General features: G+C 42.1%; 1 protein-coding gene across 1 annotated transcript in view; it reads right to left on the reverse strand.

The window, feature by feature from the left end:
* LOC126176609 (solute carrier family 22 member 7-like) overlaps nucleotides 1-13,320 on the reverse strand; it is a 726,639-nt gene that overhangs the window by 140,555 nt on the left and 572,764 nt on the right. The window lies entirely within an intron of this gene.

Here is a 13,320-nt window from a genome sequence, read left to right on the forward strand (position 1 = left end):
TCCTGTGGTCGAGGGGTAGGCACGGTTGCTGCTTTGCGCGTGGCGTCTTGTCGCTCGCTATCATTTCCCGCGTTAGTACGGGCGGCGGGAGATTTGTTTGCTCGCGGTTGTGTGGCCGCTAGTCAGCTGTGCCTGCTCCCGCTTCAGGGTGTGCCGTGTTTCGTAAGGCGTACGCCGACTTTCAGTCACTGTTACTCCTGTGTTGCAGTCGGTCGCTTACCGAAACGTTAGTCTGTTTTAGCACGGTGGCCACTGGGCCGTGGCGATGTCGGTTGATGACCAGCGTTGGGGCGGTCGTCCGCTCTGAGTGGCTTCGGCCGCTTGGACTTGGCAGTTACCATCTGGTTAAACAGATCAGGTTTGTTTATTTGCTGTAAATTCCTAAGTAGTTTGTGAGAAAAGTAGTAACTAAGCTTTTCATGATTTTACACAATTCAAGCATTTTGGTAAGGCATTTTCCTATCTGTTTTATTTAAATGAGAATTCTTTATTGGGGTTATTCACCTGTTGAAGCTTAACATAAAATTTGTAACTCAGCTTTCATGATTTTACTTAATTTAAGCGTTCTTGTAAAGCAGTCCTTTATCTACGTTTTATTGATTGCTAATTCATTATTGGGGATATTCACTGGTTGAAGGTTAACATATGTTTGTAACCAAGTTTATGTCCCTGCTTAATTGAGATTTGTTAAGAGCCTTTATTGCTGGAAGATCATTAAAGCTTGGGTGGTTGTAATTGTGAATACTGTTGTCTATGTTGTGGGCTACCCTTCCACTTCCACAGCCAAGCTGTCCTATCTACCGGTACAATGAAGACCGTAAGGGAATGACACTGTGTCAAATGTGCTAAATGTGGTAGTCCTTACTCAAAGGCGGGGAGTAATGTTGTTCGGTAATTTGCCTTCAAAACAATTACCGGTATACAAATTCATTGCCTTTCAAAACACCACCAACTCTCTCCTGAACCAGAAATGAAACGTGGAAACACATTTTAAAATGTTTAATTTCTAATGTATTTTCAAAAATAGGAAATTACACATACAGAAATATTTGGGGTTTTTAACGATACGTCAGTGAGATCGAGTGAATACCATTACCATTTTGGTTCATGTGGTGGATCGGAGCCTGTGATCTGGAGCAAAAGGTTGGAATCAAACAACAAGAGGAGTGCACAATGGACGTGGAGGCGAGAATCAAATTGGAACACAAATAGGTCTGTTACATTTACTGATCTGTTTCCAACTGAAGGCGTTCCTCTAATTTCTGCACACACACACACACACACACACACACACACACACACACACACACACACACACACACACACACACAAATAGGGCATATCATTGATAATTCATACTGTTCTTTGACCAATAGGAGACATATTTCAAGTGACTGAAAACCAGTGCAGGGCCAACGGCCTTGCCGCAATGGTAATACCTTTTCCCGTCAGATCACTGAAGATAAGCACTGCCTAGTGCTGTTCGCAAGCGGGGTGCACGCAGCCCTTGTGAGGCAAACTGAGGTGCTACTCGGTTGAGAAGTAGCGGCTCTGGTCTCGTAAACTAACAAACCGGCCGGGAAAGCAGATATCACCAATATCATTTTTTCATTGTTTAGCAGGGGTCAACTCAAAACAAATAGCGCTCATCTCGCCTTTCATGCCAGTGTCGACAAAAAGTGTCGGTTTTTGTTTCCCATTACAAACAAAATGATACTTAAAGCGTAATTTCAAGTACCCATTCTATAGAGCTGATCCAGGTTAGTATGAGGGTAATTGCCCATGAGGGGTAAATGAAATTTTCTAAAACGATTCGATTCTGTTTCAGTCATGAAACTAAATCATTTTCAAAAGTTTTTGAAGTTCGTGGTAAGGTCTTACGGAACGAAACTGCTGAGGCCATCGGCCCCTAGGCTTACGCACTAGTTTATCTAACTTAAACTAACTTACACGCACACATCAATGCCCTGGGGAGGACTCGAACCTCCGACGGGGGGAGCCGCGCAGACCGTGACAAGGTGCCTCAGAATGCGCGGCTACCTCGCGTGAACATTTGCAAAATATTGTTACTATTATCACAATTTTGTAAGAATGTAATACTGACTATATAAATTATCAATAATTATTGTTTCTCAATTAGCTGCATTAATACGGTGGAGGGTACAGGTTCCTCACATAGACCAATACACACATACGTTGCGCTCTGTCCCGTACATCGCTGATGATAAAAGCGAGACATACACGTAACAAATGCTAATTATCTGAAGAAAACGTCTTCTCGAAGCTATAGATAGGACCTGCAGTAGTTCAGAAACTGCACCATTACTCTCTTCCAAAGACATAAAAGAAATAATTGACAGGATATAACAGCAGTAATTCCACAATCGCTGTTATTATTGCTATTATTATTATTGGTATTACAACTACACTACTGGCCATTAAAATTGCTACAACAAGAAAAAATGCATATGATAAACGGATATTCATTGGAAAAATGTATTAAATTAGAACTGACATGTGATTACATTGTCATGCGATTTGGGTGAATAGATCCTGAGAAATCAGTACCCAGAACAACCACCTCCGGCCGTAATAAAGGTCTTGATACGCCTGGGCATTGAGTCAAACAGAGCTTGGATGGTGTGTAGAAGTACAGCTGCCCATGCAGCTTCAACACGATAACACAGTTCATCAAGAGTACTGACTAGCGTATTGTGACGAGCCAGTTGCTCGGCCACCATTGACCAGACGTTTTCAGTTGGTGAGAGATCTAGAGAATGTGCTGGCCAGGGCAGAAGTCGAACATTTTCTGTATCCAGCAAGGCCCGTACAGGACCTGATACATGCGGTCGTGCATTATCCTATTGAAGTGTAAGGTTTCGCAGGGATCGAATGAAGGGTAGAGCTACGGGGCGTAATACATCTGAAATGTAACGTAACCGTTCAAAGTGCCGTCAATGTGAACAAGAGGTGACAGAGACGAGTAACCAATGGCACCCCCTACCATCACGCCGGATGATACGCCAGTATGGCGATGACGAATACACGCTTCCAAAGTGCGTTCACCGCGATGTCGCCAAACACGGATGTGACCATCATGCTCCTGTAAACAGAACCTGGATTCATCCGAAAAAATTACGTTTTGCCATTGGTGCAGCCAGGTTCGTCGTTGAGTACACCATCGCAGGCATGGTCTCCGAGCTCATAGTCCATTCTGCTGCAAACGTCGTCGAACTGTTCGTGCAGATGGTTGTCTTGCAAACGTTACTATCTGTTGACTCAGAGATCGAGACGTGACTGCACGATCCGTTACAGCCATGCCGATAAAATGCCTGCCATCTCGACTGCTAGTGATACGAGGCCGTTGGGATCCAGCACGCTGTTCCGTATTACCCTCCTGAACCCACCGATTCCATATTCTGCTAACAGTCATTGGATCTCGACCAAGGCGAGCAGCAATGTCGCGATACGATAAACCGCAATCGCGATAGGCTACAATCCGACCTTTATCAAAGTCGGAAACGTGATGATACGCATTTCTCCTCCTTACACGAGGTTTCACAACGTGTCACTAGGCAACGCCGGTCAACTCATGTCAGCACGTTGTAGGTGTCGCCACCGGCGCTAACCTTGTGTGAATGCTCTGAAAAGCTAATGATTTGCATATCGTAGAATCTTCTTCCTGTCGGTTAAATTTTGCTTCTGTAGCACGTCATCTTCGTAGTGTAGGAATTTTAATGGCCAGCGCATTACTGTTAGTGTCTGAAGTCCGATGCAAATCATTAACAGTCTGAAGTCTTCCAATTTCCGACCATTCAGAAGTAGGAGCGCAGCAATCAATCGAACAGTAACAACAGTGCACACATTTTAACTTGGTTGATTTGAAATGGATCTGCAGTGTTCACGTCAAGGAATTGTACAATGGACAGTAATAATGCCAGGGAATTGTGCCTTGTTACAAGTGTCTGCCCTCACTGCAGATAGTTAGCTTTCGTATCTGAGAGGGAGGTGTGGGTAACACTTGCCATGCACCACGAACTCCTTCGTCATTCATTCTAACATCTTCCCTTCCCTCTCTAGTCTCCCCCCCCCCCTATTCACACACACACACACACACACACACACACACACACACAAACCAAGTATCATTCATCTTTCGTCATTTTGAAAATAAATGTGTTTCAAGAAAAGTCTTTCACTCTACAGTTTAGTTAGGTGCTAAAGATGGTAATGTGGAGGAATGGCGGCGGTAACAAACGGCAGGGCAGGGCAGGGGGTGGGAGGGGGTGAGGGCGGGGTACTAGCTATTGTCTGATTGCACTTGGCGGTAGTGGTCTAGAAAAGGTTGGGAAGCACTGGTCTAGTGCTAAATTTTTATTGATATTTATTAACGAGGTTAGTAAAACACAAACAATAACCGGTACTACAGCACCGACTGAGCACCACTGCATGATTGGCAGGAGCAGTCAGCACACGCCAAGCCAGTCCTGCCACTGCTCGAGTAATGGTTATTCTTCAAGTTTTACTGACCCTTTTAAATACATATACATAAAACAAATATTGAACTAGACGAATCAGGGACCCCCTTATCGAATGAGTGCGTAAAATTACGCTAATAAATCATTTTCTTTCTGAAGGGGAAACAACCGATACTTTCCGTCGAGACTGGGCATCGCATGAAAGACGTGATGAGGGGTACTGACTCCAGCTACGCACTGCAGAAACGACAGTGCAGAAACATCTGACGAAACACCAGAGAAAATGTGCCTGACAGCTGTTAGGAGGGACGCATTGTATACACTAGGTGATCAAAAGTATCCGGACACCTGGCTGAATATGACTTACAAGTTCGTGGCGCCCTCCATCGGTAATTCTGGAATTCAATATGGTGTTGGCCCAGATGACAGCTTCCACTCTCGCAGGAATACGTTCAATCAGATGCTGGAAGGTTTCTTGAGGAATGGCAGCCCATTCTTCACGGAGTGCTGCACTGAGGAGAGGCATCGACGTCAGTGCACTGGCACGAAGTCGGCGTACCAAAACATCCCAAGGGTGTTCTATAGGATTCAGGTCAGGACTCTGTTCAGGCCAGTCCATTACAGGAATGTTACTGTCATGTAACCACTCCGTCACAGCCGTACATTATGAACAGGTGCTCGATCGTGCTGAAAGATGCAATCGCCATCCCCGAATTGCTCTAACACTGTGGGGAGCGAGAAGGTGCTTAAAACGTCAATGTAGGCCTGTGCTGTGATAGTGCCACGCAAAACAGGGGGTGCTAGCCCCTTCCATGAGAAACACGACCACACCATAACACCACCGCCTCCGAATTTTACTGTTGGTACTACACACGCTGGCAGATGACGTTCACCGGGAATTCGCCATACCCGCACCCTGCCATCGGATCGCCACTTTGTGTGACATGATTTGTAACTCCACACAACGTTTTTCCAGTGTTCAGTACTCCAATGTTTACGCTCCTTACACCAAGCGATGCGTCGTTTGGCCCTTACCGGCGTGATGTGTGGCTTATGAGCAGCCGCTCGACCATGAAATGCAGGTTTTCTCACCTCCCACCTGACTGTCATAGTACGTGCAGTGGATCCTGATGCAGTTTGGAATTTCTGTGTGGCGGTCTGGATAGATGTCTGCCTATTACGCATTATGATCGTCTTCAGTTGTCGGCGGTCTCTGTCAGTCAACAGACGAGGTCGGCCTGTACACTTTTGTGCTGTACGTGTCCCTTGACGTTTCCACTTGCCTATCACGTCTGAAACAGTGGACGTAGGTATTTTTAGGAGTGTAGAAATCTCGCTTACAGACGTACGACACAAGTGACACCCAACCACCTGACCACGCTCGAGTTCCGTGAGTTCTGAGGAGCGCCCAATTCTGCTCTCTCAGCATGTCCAATGACTACTGAGGTCGCTGATATGGAGTACCTGGCAGTAGGTGGCAGCACAATGGACCTAATATGGAAAACGTACGTTTTTGGGGGTGTCTGGATACTTTTGATCATATGGTGTACATGCCAATGTAGGACTTAATGTTTCTGATTCTGTCATCTCTGCAAAAATTCTGTTTCCAACGTAATTTCTATAGATATTTGTTAGTATCTGTGAGAGTGTGCTTTGCACTGGGAATTTTGCAATTTGCGGCACACCTCGTTCTGTCCCGCGCAGCCAGCCATTGCTCCTGAAGTAATGCGTCAAAAGGAGGCACTGCTGGAGCCAGTCAGAAGTTGCACTGAGACAAACGAATGAGTTCTTGGCAGAGCCAAATTTAAGATCCTCGAGAAGCTGATGTACTGCCTGAGTGAATTTCCTGCTGATAGGTGCTCCCTGATCGTTTTAAGACTGACACGGTGCACTGTGTTTTGTGCTAGTGGTGCCTTGGGTGTGCTTGCCAGCAACAGCATTCTGCGTGGTAGCTGATGTAACGTGCAGCGTGCAGGTGTGCAGTCAGTGAGAGAAGTTAACTTTCTTAAACTACACGCTGTCAACTCAACCAATTTTATTTGGTCGAGAATGCTTTTGTTTAGACTACACAGCGGGGTTAAATCAGTTGTTGGCACAATTGTGCAAAGAATTCATCTTCGTATTTGTTCTAAGCGAATGTTCAATTGAACAGATAGTTTAAAGAAGAAACCAAGTGCAGGAAAATAGATTTTGGTTTGTTTTGTTTTACCAAAACTGTGTTAGCGTATAGGCGCACATTGTGAGCTATAAGTGAGATATAAAAACGGAGGAACAAAACCCACTCATCTGCCGGCTTAATCAGACTTGGAAAATACTCTTCAGTTTGAAGAACGGAACGTATTGCAGTTTCGAATTCGTTCACCCTCTGCGCTGGTGGTCCTACCTGCTGTTCAGTTGCTTAATACATCGCGTTTTCAGTGCATAACGGTATTGTTTTGTGTTTAATCTGGAACGTCTGAGTTTACATATCCGTCATAAAAGCAAATGAATGACAGTTATTGATGTAGTAGCTAAGCTACGTGTTTCAGAATCGTGTTTGTTTGGAGTTTCTAATGCGATGCCATGGTTTTTGTTGTAGGCCACATTTCCTGACTAAGTATGTAGCATGCTGCTGTTGCAAATAAACAATATGAACCCTGAGATTAAAGAACTTCATATTCTCAGTGGCATCTGATAAGGTCAAAACTGTAACACCACTTCAGTGCGCTTTCTCCTTGCATTCGTCGCTACTGGTCGATTCACAAAAATGTGATACGTTAGTACCTCCCAAAGCGAGGGCACTTCTTTCTTCGAGGTAATCGCAATTTTGGGATTGCGGAAAGGAAAATCAAACGACTACACAGAATTTAAATACCACCATAATACACTTATGTAATTCAATTCACAAGGAAAATAAGATGTAATATTACTCAAATCTCTGAAGAAAATACATTGGATTTCAACAATCAGTGGCCTTAATTCCACAAATAATCAACCAAGTTCCTGTAAAAGTCCCCATTTTCGATTTACAAGTTCAGGCAGTTACAATATTCCTTCCGCAGGGGTTAATTAACTGTATCTGCGTTGTCTGATATTTTGGTGAAAAATATTTTCTTTGCCCCAAGAGAACAATGCAGGATGCCCCACATTCCATCAGAACCGTGTGCAGTGAAAAAATCCCGATACAGGGTATGAAGGTACAACATGAACCCAAGATAGTTACATACATTCCATATGAGAACTGGCCACTTTGCGAGGCGGTGTTGATGTGACCAACTACAGCTACTGCGAGGGCAGAGAAAATGAAGCCCATTGATGGTCTTCAGAATAAATTTCATAGATAAGGCTTTCAAAGCCTGTGAGAAGTATAGATGTTTCTTGCATACGTCGTATTTTTTTAAATGATTTGTGAAAATGTAACTGATTCTGATGTTGTAATATGAAGTTTCAGTGCCGGCCGAAGTGGCCGTGCGGTTAAAGGCGCTGCAGTCTGGAACCGCAAGACCGCTACGGTCGCAGGTTCGAATCCTGCCTCGGGCATGGATGTTTGTGATGTCCTTAGGTTAGTTAGGTTTAACTAGTTCTAAGTTCTAGGGGACTAATGACCTAAGCAGTTGAGTCCCATAGTGCTCAGAGCCATTTGAACCATTTGAAGTTTCCGTGATTAATTCATAATCAGTTTGAAGAAGGGAACAAATTCTCGGTTTTTGATATTGTGACTCCTCCTTCAGAACAATTCATCGTCCTAAGGTTCTGATATAGGAGTCTAATGTAAAGAATCTCATGTAACTGTTTGGTTAAGACAAAATTAGAATTAAGAACAGGCGAAAGTTTTTTTTTGTATTTACTCACAAAACGATATTTTTGATTAGTTCCCTTCTTCAAACTACAGAATCAATTGTGTGTGTTAATATATTAGATTGTTTAAGATATTTGTGTCGGTATTTTGGTGTAGTGTGTGGGTAGCTTGTGTGGTCGCTGTCTAGTGGAAGTAGTAGCAGTAGACCAATGTGTATTTATATGTTATTTACCTCATCCTAGATAAATCTAAGACTTGACTAGTATTCTTATGTTTAATTGCAGAAGTTGTCTCCATTGTCATTAATTGTTATGGCTGAGGTCCATGCTCTGTAAATTGTGAATTTTAGTGCACGATTACGTATCTAATGGAAAAGGCTCGATTTTAATTCTGTCGATTGTGTGAAAGATATTGGCTGCACTGAATGGTTTGAGCCCTGCTCAGGGACTTCTAGGAGCTACAGAAGGATATATTAATTTACTGAAAGTGTAACAGCATACTGTTGCTCACATGTATTTTATGTTTAATAATTTAATACTTAAATTCATTTACATGGCTTGTAAGTAGGCTTTTAGGTTTTCTTATTGGTTACGCCACGTAGCGCTCTGTATGAAAAATCACTGGCTGTGCTGTGCGCAGTCTGTGGGTAGTTTGCATTGTTGTCTGCCATTGTAGTGTTGGGCAGCTGGATGTGAACAGCGCGTAGCGTTGCACAGTTGGAAGTGAGCCGCCAGCAGTGGTGGATGTGGGGAGAGAAATGGCGGAGATTTGAAATTTGTAAGACTGGATGGCATATATATTATGATTATTAAGGTAAATACATTGTTTGTTCTCTATTAAAATCTTTCATTTGCTAACTATGCCTATCAGTAGTTAGTGCCTTCCGTAGTTTGAATCTTTTATTTAGCTGGCAGTAGTGGCGCTCGCCGTATTGCAGTAGTTAGAGTAACGAAGATTTTTGTGAGGTAAGTGATTTGTGAAAGGTATAGGTTAATGTTACTCAGGGCCATTCTTTTGTAGGGATTTTTGAAAGTCAGTTGTGTGTCAATTTAAGCACAGTCTTGTATAAATGTTCAAAGGGGACGTTTCATATGTCGACCCTTAGCCGAGGATACCTCACTGGAATCTTCTGATTTTTTCTTGTAGTTTGTGTAATTAGTGTAGATTTTGTTTATTGCTAGTGTGTAATTGTAGAGAGAATCTCCTTTGTAGTTGCAGTCTTTCATTGTTGTACAGTAACAGTTGTGGCATGCAGGTAGATTTGCACCAAGTATTTCGCAGCTGCGCTTGCAATTAACTAGATATTATTTTCAGTGCTATGTTAATGTGTTCCCCTATTTTTGCTCTTTAAATTGTGTTTTTCTGTGTTGTCGTGTGAAATATTGTGACAATAATGGCGTGTGAAAAACGTAACACTAGGCTCCAAAGTAAACTGAGAAATAATAGTGACGACGAGCATAGCTTATCAACACCACTGTGTAATGAATTAACAGACATTCGAAGTAGTAATTTGGTGATTGTGCATAGGGAAATGGAGCGGGCGGCAAACAATGGCGTAGGCAGTGAAACAATTAGTGAACAGGGAAGCATTATCGATCGATCGCTTGGCAACAGCTCGTCTCAGGAATCCGAAATGACAGGACACAATTTTGCAAATACTGTAGATTCAGGTTTTGTGTCCTCACCGTTTTCTCAAATAAGTCAAGACACATTTTCTACTTGTCAATGTGAATGTTGCCGGTGCAAATGCACTGCCGAAAAGCGTAGAGGAACAGATTCCAGACACTAATGCATTGTTATTACAGCTAATGTAACAAATGGAGCAAAATCAGAGACAAACACAGCAAAGGCTTCAAAAGTTAGGCACAATGGAACAAAATCAGAGACAAACACAGCAAAAGCTTCAAAAGTTACACAATGGAACAACACCAGAGACAAACACAGCAACAGTTAGACACAATCGAACAAAATCTACAAAAGTTAGACACAATGGAACAAAAGCTTCAAAAGTTAGACTCAGTGGAACATAAGCTTGAACAAACACGTGAAGATTTAACTACTGAGTTACATAACATGGAAGCGAAATGTCAAAAAGTCTGTAATGATGTAAAAACACAAATTTCTGAGCATTTTCAACCTATTTTTTCGTGGCATGAAAATGCATTACAGAATCACGAAGCAGCCATAAAAGAACTCCAAACTATTGTTCATGAAAATCAAGACACCTTGCAAGCTAAAATTGACTCAGTTGCATCTGCCGATTCGGTTACGCAACTTGGAAAATCTCAAGAAAACTTAAAGGACACAGTAGATACGATTTCAACACAAATGGACACTCTGAAACTTGGTTCAGAAAAACACACTGAGGAAATAAGTACACTATCGGAGAAAGTAGCTGAACTTTCGGATCAGTTCACTAACTTATCTGCAAAGGTAGATGATGATCTGAATGACACACGACCTGTAGCCATCACTGACACAGAAGAGTGCGAACAAATTAGGAAATTCAAACAAAATCAGAATCAAATTAATACGCAACACCAAAGAGAAATCCGGGAAGTACAAGATCAGCTGACACAGATAATACAAGAATTACGTATTTCAGAGGCCACTCGCGCTCCAATACGGGAAGAGGGACATAGAAATATGGAACAGCCACAAAATAATAACTCAGGGCACTTCAGAAATTATGAAAGAAATTGGCAAGGTACACCGAATTTTGAGATGGAACCGCCGACACGACGTAACAATGACCCATATGCTACTCGCCGACACGATGATTTTGACTATAAGCTGTTCATTACTACACGTAAATTTAAAACATTTAAGAATTCTGGCAACGACATTCATCCACAAGCGTGGCTCCATCAATTCTCTCATTGTTTCCCTCCTAACTGGTCATTGGAGCACAGGTTAGAATTTATATGTGGCTACTTAGAGAATGAACCAGCTGTAAGAATGCGATCGGTCATTCACGACTGTCACAGTGAAGGAGAATTTCACCATGCGTTCCTCTCAGCATATTGGTCTCAAGCTACACAAGACCGAGTAAAACATAGCATCATAATGATGAAACATTTCGAACAATCTGAATTTTCCAGTCTTGTGAAATATTTTGAAGACATGTTGCACAAGAATCAGTACCTGTCAAACCCATACAGCCCCTCAGAACTCATCCACATTTGCTCAATCAAACTGCCTGAACATTTACGACATATTTTAGCAGGGCGTTGCAAAGACGACATTGAAGCTTTTCAGGGACTCTTACAACGATTAGAAATTGACATAGACAGTCGCGGGATGCGAAAACAGGAAAACAATCACTACAGGTCACATCCGTCACAATTCCGTGATGACGGAAACAATAACTGGACACGACAAGCCTATTCTTACAACGTAAATCGTGACCAAAACAGACACCATCCGTATGACAACCACTGGCAGAGTAATAGTTACAGAGAAAGATCGCATTTCTGTAGTAATGAATATGACAGAGACAATCATAGAAACAGACAATTTGGCAACCAGAACTATTATTATCACGAGAGACAGAATAACGTCAGATGCAATGGTCCAGTGTGCAGTTAAGATTCAGGGAGAAATTCTCCACCACGTGACCGACAAGAAAGAAACTATGGAATCTACCGACATGACGACAGACGATATGATCGTAACGACAGACCTGAATTGCATCAGAACTGGCGGGATTCAAACTGAGCAGAGCCCTCTCGGCAAGGCGAATTTGTAGAAGTTAGGTCTCCTAATCCCAATAACGACGCGCGCCAACAAAGAAACAGACAATGACTCGCACCGCAGGCAGCCACTTGGGCCCGCTGGCTCAGGGAAAAATAACATTGACGCTAACCTTGAGCAAAATTCCAGTATTCTTTACGGACGAATACCGCATGATAATTGCATTCAAGTTGAATCTCTGCGCACTAGAGAGTAAAGGTTTACACCACATTTCTCATGTAAAACCGTTTATTGAAAGATAATCTGCTTTTTAACTTTGTCTTTGCTATAACACGTTTCACTTCACATTTCTAGTATGCATTGTCAGACTTAGAAACTGTTACCATGCAACAATGTTTGAAGTTAAATATCCAGTCAAGAACCAAGAGAACTTATTTAAACAGAAATTACGAATGCATTGTTATTGCGAACAGATGACAGTGTTATTGTGTGTGTACATTCTTGCTTGTTAGTTGCACGATTACGTAGCGACTATAAGGCTCACATACTTAGAACATTTACCAGTACTGCTAATGAGATTTTAATGCAACATTTTGGTTTACTTGAAAATACATTCTGAATTAAAGTACTTTCTGAGAGATACCAGATGACACAGTGGTTAGTTTATGTGACAGCTACACGATTATATCACGACGTTACTAATGAGTGACAATTTACAATGTTGCTTTTGCGGTGTATCTGTTTTATATCTGCACAATTTTTCTGAATTCTTCTGTAAAGTAAAACATGTTTTAGTAGTAACTTTTGTGGTATAGCTACAAGGGGACAGCCTTTTCCGTAGCACAACAATACGTTACAGCACAGTACTTTAATCATCACAACAATAACCGTAATAACTAAGATATCTATACGCAAAGCATTTCACTTTTGTTGATCATGAGGTAAGTACATTGGCTTCTGCAGAACTTAGCTTTCGGAGGACGATAACTATGACACTTCCACAGAGATTATCTTACAACAAGACGCACAGTTTAGCGCTACAGTACACGTATTTGAGTGATTAATTTTGTACTTAAAACATTTATTTTTAAAGATATTTGAAGTACAACGATACAAAGGTTTTCCGTGATACAGTTCATTCCATTGCTGTAATCTGTAACACCTGAGGGTATAATTACATTAATCCTCAGGGGGGTACATGCTTACTTTGTGTATCATGTGTTTGGCAAGCACAAGCAGCCCTAGCTAATATGGTATTTGCTTATACAACTTTACACATCGGTACCATATTCCTCTAACACATAAATTATACAGCTATCTGATCATTTAACTGAGAGAGAGAAACATTTACTTTACTACATAAGTGACAGA

This window comes from Schistocerca cancellata, chromosome 3, assembly GCF_023864275.1.
Source record: "Schistocerca cancellata isolate TAMUIC-IGC-003103 chromosome 3, iqSchCanc2.1, whole genome shotgun sequence".
Taxonomy (NCBI): Eukaryota; Metazoa; Arthropoda; class Insecta; order Orthoptera; family Acrididae; genus Schistocerca; species Schistocerca cancellata.